At 45.9% G+C, this 11,909-nt stretch overlaps 1 long non-coding RNA gene across 1 annotated transcript in view; it reads left to right on the forward strand.

Moving 5' to 3' along the window:
* The window catches only part of LOC141421471 (uncharacterized), a 33,040-nt gene extending 25,274 nt beyond the window's left edge, over window positions 1–7,766 (forward strand). Inside the window, exon 3 of the long non-coding RNA XR_012445997.1 lies at window positions 6,027–7,766. This is a non-coding gene — a long non-coding RNA (uncharacterized lncRNA). The remainder of the gene's footprint in view (window positions 1–6,026) is intronic.
* Window positions 7,767–11,909: the final 4,143 nt, after the last annotated feature.

The following is an 11,909-nucleotide window of genomic DNA, read 5'->3' on the forward strand; positions in this document are numbered from 1 at the left end:
GAAAAACAAAGTCTCTATGATTCTAAAATGTATCTTAGATTTATTACTGCTTGAATGAATGAGCCCATGTGGTAATTTTAAGACAATGAATTTTGCTCTGTTTTTTCTAAAACACAGAAAGTACATTTCTATTTCTTTTCTTTTTTTTTTTTTTTTTTTTTTTTGCTATTTTGGTTTTCTTTTTTTGGTGTGACTGGGGTTTGACCTAAGGGCTTCCTACTTGCAAAGCAAGTGCTCTAGGCTTGAGCCACACCTCCAGTCCATTTTGCTCTGGATATCTTGGAGATGGGGTTTTAAGAACTACTTGCCCAGGCTGTCGTTGCACCACAATCCTCCCGATCTCAGCCTTTCAAGTAGCTGGGATTACAGGCATAAGCCACTGGTACCCAGCTCTATTCTTGTTCTTTGAGAGGTCCCTAAGGGACAATAAAAGTCAGGATCTATCAGTTGTTATTTAAAAAAAAATTGTTAGAATTGCTCAACAAAAAGTAAAAAGATAAAATAAAATAAATGGATCCATTAAACCCAGACTTAGTAAATAGGGTTAATATCACTGAATACTCAGTGTCACATTTAAATTATCTAAATCTTCACAAGATTGACCTGTGTATGCTAATGTCTCTCCCATCACTTAGAAGTGTCTTCTAATCTGGAATGACCCCCTCCTTGGTTTAATACCATTTGTTCACTTAGGAAACTGGACCATTTATCCAGTAGCATGTCCCACATTTCAGATTTGCCTGATTACTTCTTCAAGGGGTCATGGCTGTGCCCCATATTTCCTGGCGTTTGCATTGGACAGACTCAGTTTTGCCTTTGGGGGTGTGGCTGCAGCAGGCTGCCTCACTCTGGGAGGTACTTCTTTGATTCCCCAGTGGTCTCTGTCTGACCTTAAAGGGGCCAGCAGTGATTGGCTGGGACCTGACCCTTCTGTAGTAGGGAGCTGAGTGGTGGCTGTGAGCCCTGCAGTTGTTTCTCACTGGCTTGTATTGGACTTCATTGTCCCTATCTATGGACTGGAGCTAATGTTCTTGCCCTGTCTCCCCCTGAGTTCTTATAGGAGTCAAATGAGAACACAGACTGGACAAAGCTGAGAAAGCTGTGACATGTCGTTTGGGTGACAGTCATTATCCCCCTTAGGCCTGTATTAGTTTCTGACTCCCTTGTCCCACCATGCTCCCAACACCCTCCACACCCCTAGCCCTTTTTGTTTTAGTTATTTTTCAGCTAGGGTCTTTCATTTTTTGCCCTGACTGACCTTGGGCTGCAATCCTCCTACCTAAGACCTCTTGAATAGTGGAGACTACAGGTGTGCAACACTACACCCAGTTTATTGGTTAAATTACAGAATCTCACTAAATTTTTGCCCAGTTTGGCCTCAAACTGCAATCTTTCCAGTCTCCACCTCCTGCATATTGTGCATAATCAGTGTGAGCCTGACCAGGTTAAAAGCATCTCTTACTAGAGGTTGGAGCAAACAATGAGAAGCCACTGTCCTAAGTGGCTGTAAGGGTTAAACAGGAGATACCATGTTTAAGTGTGCTAAGTGCCTGGTGTGTAACAGTGCCCCTGGGTGCTATAATCACTGTCATTCCATTCCCTAGGGGCCTCAACCTGTGGGGTTTTTTTTGTTTGTTTTTGTTTTTAGGATTTTCTTAAAAGAGCGCTGAGCCTTTAAGCATTCATTGTCTTATGTCTTAGAAAATGTCCCCACTTGATTTTTCCCTTGTGTTTTAAGCTGAAGACCTCAGTGCTGTGGGCCTCACCTGGGCAAAGTCACCACCAGGTGGACAATGAGCCAAATACACTTCCACCATTGACCACTAGGTGGTGAGGCCCAGCTGTGACCTGAGGAGCTACCACAATTACAGCTAATGGCTGCTGATGGGTATGGAGCAGGGAGAAGGCCTCCCTTGGATTATCCCCTTTATTCCAGAATTTCGTCCTTTTGTCACCATCCCTGTTATACAGCAGGGGTAAATAAGCCCCACTAGGGCTGGAATGTGGGACCAGGGTGTGAACCCCACCAGGCAGCCCTCTGGGGGAAGAGGAGCTGATTCCTAGTGGCTTGTTAGGTGAGGACTGTTTCCTTTTACTGGGGAAGGGGAGTGTGACTGGGTTTTAGGGGGCCCATCGGACCTCCTTATATGGAGGAAGTTTTCACCTTGTGGGTGGTAGAGCACCTTTGTGGAAGACACTGAACAAGGTGGGAGTCTGCTCATGTGACCCAACTTTGGGTTGACTTATCTGTGGTCCAAAGGGGGACTATAGTGAGAAAGGCCATTATTATTAATTATACCAGGGTATTAGTTCTCACCCGAGACTGCCCTAGGTGACCAGGAATGGAGTCACCCACCTTGCTTTCATCACAAAAACTTCTGCAGTGACCCTTTTTGGGAAGCATGGGCCGGGGGAGGACTTTCTGGTGGACTTGATGGTTGCAAGGTTGAGTTTCTGGGGTGACACCGTGGAGACAGAGACAGGGAATAGCCCGAGCAAGACTGAAGTCCTAGAGCTCTCCCATCCCAAGTGATCCTCTGATAAGCTCAGTTTCTGCAGAAGCCATGCAAAGGCAGCTTCTGTCACTTGCAGCTAACAGCTCTGACAGGTCCATGTACATCATGACAGAGGCTTGTCCTCCCACTGCCCCAACACTGGGGTGGGGGGTAGCTGCTCTCAACACATACATAGGGAAGCAGAGACACCCTGTGGAGAAAGGATGCTGGGCAGCCAAGGGACCTGGCAGAGCAGCCTCTGGTGGCCATTAGTGAAGGCCTTAGAGCAAGGAGAGGCCTCTGAGCAGGAAGAGTCGAGGGGTGGGAGTGTGCTTCTGCAGAAGGGACCCAGTGTATGGAAGGACCCTGGGAGCCTAGGGCATGGGGCTTCATGAACTTAGGGGCAAGCCATTTAAAAGTTCATTCACATTTCTTTTTCAATGCAGGAAGCATAAAGAAGAGAACCAAAATGATTCACAATCCTTTTCTACTTTGGCAACCCACTTACATTAAAGTCACCTGCGCATGTGATGAAATTCAGCCACAGAGAAAAGTCTAGAATCAAAAACTCAGGTTTTCTTCCTAGGGTACAGAGTCTTTTATTCCAAAGCTAAACTCTGTTCACTGTTTCTGGTGAATCCTTCCAAAAAGGGTTCACACAAACCATAGTGCACAGGCCACTATTTACTGAACCCAGAAGAGATAATTCTGTGTCTGCAGAAACTGCCAAGACCCTTTTGCTTAGCTGCTGGTGGCAGTTTGCGTTGAGGTCCGTGCCTCAGGAATGTGCTTCACTGTGTCTAGTGTAAGTGCTGGTCCTCCTGGCACTATCAAAATTTATGGGACCTGTTTCCTCTTGGTGTGTTTTGGCCTGTGTCTAGCTCCTGCTTTTGTAAGAACACTGTGATTCTTTCCTTATTTACAGTGAATCTGTGTCCTTTTCTTAGGGTGTCAGAAGGGTTTGTTTTTGTAATGGAATTGCAGGACAGAATCAAAATGGACCTTCTTGTGTCAAGCCCTAATCACAAAAAAAAAAAAAAAATATATGAAGGAGAGGGTTCTCAGACTTATAACAAGAACCCACCAGAACCACAACCTGGAGGGAAAAAAACCCCAAAAACTTCCCTTTGCCTGGACTTCCTTGAATAGCTTATGCTGGCATGCCTATTTCCATTGTAATGTTCATTCCCAAAAAACTCTTTGAGGCCAAGAAACCTCCCAAAAGTTTTCAAGAGGAATAAAAACTTGAAACTGCTGTCACATGAAAAAAATGTCAAGAGATTTGAGCCTCCCCTTTCACACCTGGCAAGACCTTGTTTTTACCTCACTGTGTATTATTACCAAAAGATACTTTTTCATTTTGTATTTTATTTTATTTTTTGATGGTGGTACAGAAGTTTAAACTCAGGGCCTCATACTTGCTAGGCAGGTGTACTTGAGCCACACCCTAGTCCTTTTGCTTTAGTTTATTTTTCAGATAGGATCTGGCTCTTTTACCCTGACAAGCCTGGACCGAGATCCTGCTATTTAAGCCTCTCTCACAGCTGGGATGACAAATGTGCAGCACTGTGCCTGGCCTTTTTCTTTTATATTTGAAAAATTAACACTCAGAAAAGCACAAAGAATTCCCCACCCCCAGAGCTCACAGTGCCTGTGTTTGTCATGTTTGCTTCAAGAATGGGAGACAGATGAGCTGCAGGGAAAGGTGGACAACTGGCACCGAGCCAGGAAGGGTACAGCCAGCCTCAGAGTGGAATTTCCTGCCACCACTGGTCCTGAGCTAGGAAATCCTGGTTCAAGGTGGCAACTGGCCTTGTTGTGGCAAGTGGCCCTCCCTGAGCAGCACAGGGTGGCTAGGGACACTCTGAGGACAGTATGTTTACATGGCGAAGGGAAGATGTGGTGGTCCTGGAAGAGGATGCTGGGCAGAGTTCCACAGGAGGCCAAAGTCACCTGCTCATGGGGACAGGTGGGAAGAGTGAGAAGGGAGATGAGGGACCATCAGGAAGCAACCACACTATCCTGGCAGAACTAAGGGTGTGAAATGGGCAGCGATTCTTCCACTAGCCTGTCTCATGGGTCAGATGTGTATTCGCTGGGCCCACTGCTCATTCCATGTCAAGGAGAGGTCACCCTTTTCCTCTCATGGACCAGACCTGGCCAAGAGGCTCTGCTCAGGCTGGGCAGAACTTGGGACTAAAGCAAAAAGGGCTGAGGTGTGGCTCAAGTGGTAGAGCACTGCCCTAGCAAGGACATAGGCCCTGAGTTCAAACCCCAGTACTGCCAACAAAAACATAAACTTACCTCTAGGGCTCTCTCTTACTGGACAGCAAGTCCAGAGTAGGGGGCAGAAGAGGGGGCTGTGAAAGTGCAGATTAAGTACTGTCTTTATTTAAAATTTGATATTTTGGTTGTTGTGGATATTTTTGCAGTGATTTCAATTTTTTAAAATTTTGCCTTAAACTATTTATCTCAGTGACTCAACTTTTTTGCCATTCCCTTAAACTTTTCAGCCAAGGTAAGGGTCTGTTCTTTCCTTCCACCTATACACATATCTCTTTGTCTCTCCCTCTCAATTGCCCTATTTATTGGCCAATTCCCAGACCTCACACCTAGCAAGGCCCTGTTGCTAATTTAGGTGGGACTTCAGTGTTTTCTGACAGGTTGGGGTTTGGTGGTTGTGGTAGAGCCCTGGGGTACTCATGTTTGGGTGCTTGGCTGGGCTCAGGAGGCCACAGGGGGCCTTTCGTTCTGTGTGTTTCTGAGGGTTAGAGCAAACCCTCTTCTGCCTCTTTATGCCCTGCCCAGTGCTGGGTCCCAGGAGGACCTGAGGTTTGTGCCTCACTAAGTTGCCAGGGATATAGAGGCTGCCATAAAGCGATAAAGCCCTGTCCGCCTGCCTCAGGAAACCTCAGGCCTGCTGAGTGCCCAGAGGTGATGAAGGGCTTCTAGGGGGTGTAGGGGACACTGGCCTCCTGGTAAGTTCTGGCTCTGCCCTGGAGAAGCCCCTGAACATGGGAGGTTGGCTAGTCCAGAGCCCCAAGGGGGTGCTTCTTGTATCCAGCTTTAGTCACCCGAGGAGAGAGAACATGGAGCTCTCTGACCAGCCCTGCGTGTGCTGGGCACTGAGGTCCTGAGGCTCTGTTGCAGGGTTCTTGGGTGTTTATTGGAGGGGCGACTGTCATTCACATACATATGCATGCATATATATGAACATACAGAAAACCTGCCTCTTCCCTGTGTTACCATCACCAGCATTTTCCTTTAACAAAGCTATTCAGCTATTAAGAACGCCCTTGAATTGCTTCTTTGGTAGACGCCTTTTCAAATGCTTGAGGTTGCAAGTAGGTGAACTTGACCCACTAACAGTCTGCAGCTTAAACAGGCACAAAGAAAACCAAAGTCAATATCTGTAAAAACCCTTCAAATTAAAAAAAAAAAAAGGTGTTTCCAGGAAATTCTCTCATGTCATCACACATGAGATGTAGGTCGATCTATTTAAAGTATGTTTTCTCATGTTTCCGCGACCAGGGCACGGTGGAAACGACTTGCTGGGAATTCCAACAAGGCTCAGGAAAGCGCTTTGCAGACCCTGGCCGCACAGCGCATGCGCCCCCGCGGGACTGCTGAGAGGCGCAGAAAGAGCGCAGGGGGGTTGCGCAGGACGGATCCACAGACTCACAAGCAGCGAACTGTGAACACAAAGCGCCATGCACTTCATGTGCACGAAGCATGCTAGTGCAGAGCCCAGGCATGGCAGCCTCTCCTGGGCCTGGCCGGCATCAGGGTTTATCAAAATGCACGGAAGGAAAGTGTCCTGGTGACATTCAGGCTGCAAACGACATTACATGTTGAGGAAAGACTCAAGGAGTTCAGCTAAATGCTTTACTATCTAATCCCAAATATCAACTGTCACTCTCAAAACAAACTCACTCTCTCTCTTTATCTCTGTCTCTCTCTCACACACACACACAAAACTCACAAAAGCATGTGAAGAAGGTGTAGTGTTGAATCTCTAAAGAGACATGTGACTATCACTATCCTTTAGAAGCACCACCATGAAAGGATGTCGAGGCATGGTGGATCGTCAATATACACAAGCCCTTTTAAGTAGCAATATGTTCTCTGTTGAATATTTTGCTAAAGCTTGGCCTAGGTGGGTCCTGCTGAGCATAAGTAAAAAGCAGAATGGAAACTGATGAAGATGAAATTTTCAGCTCCGCGAAGTCATGCTGTTAGTTAATTTGATTCTGGCAACCATTTCGCCGTGTCTTTGCACATGGAATCATCAGTTCATACACCTTAAATACATACAAATCTTATTTCTCAATAAAACCGGGGATCAGTTTTTTAAAATTACTTTTTACATGTAGTCATTAAGTTAGAAAGCTTATAGAAAAGCACTGATTTAAAAGTCACGCCAGAAACAAAAAAAAAATCTCATGCGGACACTGCTGAGCCATACTACTTGATCCATGAAGGCCTGGACCCCATCTGTCCTCCATCCTGAGAACACCATGGTCTACCCTGTCCTCTCATGCTCAGGCTGCCTCCACCTGCCGCCAACCTGCCATACACCTGGCCCTGGGGCCTTGCTTTGGTGGTGACCTTCAGGTCTCCCTGCCCCCATGGCTGAGCATCAGCTCATTAGGCTGTGTGGCTTCAAGGAGAAATAGGCTCCCAGACTCGGGGCTCTAGACCTTGGGAGACCCAAGCTGTGCCCCCATGAGAGTGGCCTTGCCCCTAAGGGTCCCGCTCCCATTGGGCCCCTCCACAGTGCCAAAGGTTCCAGGTGTTCAGATCAGTACCCCAGGGTACCCAGGTCCAGACCTTGAGCCCTCTCACTCCCTACTGCCCACACTCTCTTATGTCACTCCTCTCCCTGAGGCCCTGGGGGCTTCTGGGTGCCTGCTTGTTCTTCCCCTGGAGACTTGAAGCCCAGCCTGTACCTCCACATCCACCTTTGTGGTCGCAGCCTGACCACCCCGCCCAGGCCAGGAGAACCAGCATTGAGAAAGGTGATGGGGGTGGAGAGGAGAAAGGAGCTGTGGTTGAGGTTGGCTCAGAGGTGCAGCCTGACAGGCTGAGGGGGTCTCCAGGGAATGGGGTGTCCCACGACCACACATCTCCCACCTCCCTCTCCCAAGAGGTGCATATGGAACTCCAGGACCAGTGAGGATGACCAGGAGCCAGGTGGTCCCCACCTCTGAACCCCTTGCCCTCTGCAGCCTGGGTCATCCCTTGCAGAATGATGCAAGGGTGGGAAAGGGTCAGCACTGGGACAGGCATTTAATTCATGTTGGTTGATTGACTGATTGGATAAAAGCCATGAAATTAAATACTCCTAAATGTCTTCCTCCCACAAGGAGAGGTAACAGCAGGCTTATTGTAGGCCTGTAAGATAAGACAACCCTTAAGAGCCTGTAAGATAAGGCCCTTAGAAAACACGCCATTACTCCTGACTTTAGTATTTGACCTATGTGACTATTAGGTAAACATTCTGTGATGCATGTTTCGCTGGTTGACTATCCATAGCTTGACAAAGAACAGCCCAGACTGACCAATTTTTTCGCTAAGAATGTAATAATTACCATCTCAGTCCAGTGGTCAGAATGTCCCTTCCTTATCTTAACTGGCCTATGTAACCCCCCACCAGATACATTGGCTGTTGTGATTTACAATCATCTTTGTTCTGTCAGTAAAAGTTGTTATACTTTCCTTCTTTCCAACTCTCATTCAAAGCAACTCGAATCTGTGTTCCTGGGTCTAGGTCTTTTTTCTTGTGAAGTGGAGCTGTTAGGAATCCCTTTAGTCTCCTCCACCCAAGACCTGCTTTTTCAACTCTGTTTTTACTCCCCTCCCTTTATCACATGTTCTCCAGTCCAGTCTGCACTCTGGGGTATTCCAGCATGTTCCAAAGGGCTCACAGGTACTCTCGGCTTTAAGGGATTCAGTCCCAGTTCTGGGACCTCCTATGAATTCCTTCCTAAAACCCACTGGTGTGTGAATGCCCCTCAGGACCAAGTGTCCTGAAGGCTCTCCTGTCCTCTCAACCTTGCCTCCCTTTCAAAAGACACCAGGCTGTGTTCCAAAGACCCATTGCTCCTTGATGAAAGAACCCTAGGGCCACACTCAAAAGACAATGCACAAAGTGGTTTAGAATGGATAAAGTCTCATGGCTTCTGGCCTTTTGGCTAAGATCAGTGTTTGGTGGATAGAGTGTCCTTCAGCAAATTTCCACAAAGTCAAGGCAGTCCACGAGCCTTGTTCTGTCTCCTTGAAGACAACGTGAAGTTAGAAGCTGGATACTTTGACCCTCGGTGAGGATATACACATATCCATCTATGATGCATCTGTGTATACTGTACGATGTCTTACGTGACAGTGTCTTCACCTGACTTGCCAAGAAACACTGGACTCCCAAAGCACCCACCTGGGAGGGGAAGACAGGGCATCAGGGAGAAATGAGAAGGGGTCACCTCAGGTCAGCTAGGCTCCCTCACAGGTAAGGACCTGCCTTTTCCAGGTCTTCTCTTCCAAGAAGGACTCAAAGGAGATGGCTCTAATGGGGGCACGAGTGAGAGGTCCCAAGTTCTGATGTTGGAGCTTGATGTCCACAGAGCAGGTGGTCAGGAAGGAACAATTCAGGAGCAGTTATAGTGTTGCGGGAGGTTGCTAGCTGAGATATGGGACTCTTGGGGCAATTAGCAGGAAGCAGTGTTTTACTGTGCCAGCACAGACTCAGCGGACTCATGTCCAAAGGCTGAGCCCTGAGAACAGAGGGGTCTCACCTTATGTACCCTTGCAATTAGGTTACAGAAGCAAAAAAGCAAGGTCTAATCCATATATGGTTATATTTAATTTTATTGGCTACTTTACCCTAGTGCTATGTGACTTTCCCCTCCCTGGTGCTATGTGACCTTCCTCATGTTTAGTTTCTCAGGTTTTATCTCTCTGCTATGCCATCCCTTCCTCCCTGCTACTTTATCAGGACTCAGGTCTAGTCTGTTTTCTTCTGATCCTCCTCCCTGCTACATTATTCCACACTTTGATGTTTGGACCCACTTAGGGTCAAAGAGCATCATCTTAATTTAGGGGTTTGTATTTTCATATCATCATTACATGTAAGGCCATTTTTAAGATAATGGCCTTTATAATAGTCTTGAGACCGCAGCACCAGGGGAACCAGGCAGGGCAATATTAAGCAAGTTTCTAGGATTAGGCCTAGTGCCCCATCAGGGTTTTAAATCTACCTAAGGCAGAAAATCATCCTAAAAACAGGTCATTGGGATTCCAACCTCTCCAAGTCTGGACGGAGACATGGGTAAGCTTTCTCACTCTCTCTGTGATCTCTTTTACAACCTTTTTTATTTTATTTTTTTTTTTATTTTTATTTTTATTTTTATTTTTTTTGGCAGTAGAAAGCTCAACATGCCAGCCTTAGCCTTGGTCTTTACTTTGACTTTGTTGTTCAAATTTATGTCACATTTTCTGCTTAATCATTTAAATAAATTCATATACAGCTCACACAACACAAACTTTATCCATTAAAAATACACAATTCAATGGATTTTAGCAGATTCATATATCTATTCATATATATATAAAGAAAAAAAAATATATATGAATCTTTATTCACTGCTATTTCAAAAGTCTTCTTCTCCCCAAAGGGAACAATTTACCCATTAATAAATAATTAATAAATAATAATCACTTCTTATTCTCCCCCCACCACTCCCATCAACCAATATTCTACTCTCTATCTCTATGAATTTGCCTCTTCTGGACATTTCATGTAGATGGCATCATATATGTGTGGTTTTCTATGTCTGGCTCAACTTGCTTAGTGAATTCTTTTTTTTTTTTATTTTTCTTTTATTATTCATATGTGCATACAAGGCTTGGTTCATTTCTCCCCCCTGCCCCCACTCCCTCCCTTACCACCCACTCCACCCCCTCCCGCTCCCCCCCCTCAATACCCAGCAGAAACTGTTTTGCCCTTATCTCTAATTTTGTTGTAGAGAGAGTATAAGCAATAATAGGAAGGAACAAGGGGTTTTGCTGGTTGAGATAAGGATAGCTATACAGGGCATTGACTCACATTGATTTCCTGTGCGTGGGTGTTACCTTCTAGGTTAATTCTTTTTGATCTAACCTTTTCTCTAGTTCCTGGTCCCCTTTTCCTATTGGCCTCAGTTGCTTTAAGGTATCTGCTTTAGTTTCTCTGCATTAAGGGCAACAAATGCTAGCTAGTTTTTTAGGTGTCTTACCTATCCTCACCCCTCCCTTGTGTGCTCTCGCTTTTATCATGTGCTCATAGTCCAATCCCCTTGTTGTGTTTGCCCTTGATCTAATGTCCACATATGAGGGAGAACATACGATTTTTGGTCTTTTGGGCCAGGCTAACCTCACTCAGAATGATTTTTTTTTTTTAAATCATTAATCTGTAAGCAGCAGTTGTTTAGGTCAAATTTTTTTTACAAACTTTTTCCTCAAGAGCAAGCAAATAGTCTAAGGCCAAGCAGTTCTAATAGATGGCATTGCACATCTTAGTGCTTTGTTTTGCCAGCAAATTGAGGGCTCTTGCAGTTTCATTAGTTATAATTTCAACAACAGTCTGCAGCCTGATGATGTGGTTGAGCATATATATATATAGGGGTGTGATAGCCCCAGGACTGTCTTTTGCCCAGGTGGCAGGACCATAGTACTGGATGATTTACTCAGGAGGCCATTTGTCATTTTTTCCCCAAGCCCAATGGTCTTCCATGTTGGTTCTCCCACAAACATAGCATGAAGTGACATTTAGTGTCTGAGCTATAGACCCAGTCAGTGAGAGAAATAAGCTTTTAGCTTTGGCAGAAATGGAAAATTCATCATTTGATGTAAAGGCTCTTTTTCAAGCTAGGCCCCCACAGCCAGAGCCTGTACCTCCACATCCACCTTTGTCTACGGCTGCAAATGCAGCAAAGAGCACTGACACTGGTTCATCAGGACTAAACACCTGGGGGTGGCTGACGAGGTTCCCAGGGTGGCAGATGCTCCTAACCATTGCGTCCCGAGGGTGGTAAGAGGGGTTGAAGCAGATATGCCGATTACCATGGGAACACACTAGGTAGGTGGTGTGATTGTGAGTGCATGACCCGATGACAGAGCCTGCATAGGAATTAGTAAGTATGGAAAGCGAAGTCCTAGTGACAACACTTCTTGTCCGAGCAGTACACATACATAGGTCACAGGAGGAGGGCTCTGGGGCCACGAAGGGAAACCACATAAGTGACAATAAATAGTAATTACGCATTCTGTCCTAAAGAAATAGAAGAAGCAAATAAAAACCTTTCACCGTGAGACCAATCCTTGGGGGCAGTTTCTGCCAAGCCTATGGCAAAGACTAGGGTGAGAACTACAGCAGCAGAC

Source organism: Castor canadensis, chromosome 3, assembly GCF_047511655.1.
Source record: "Castor canadensis chromosome 3, mCasCan1.hap1v2, whole genome shotgun sequence".
NCBI lineage: Eukaryota > Metazoa > Chordata > Mammalia > Rodentia > Castoridae > Castor > Castor canadensis.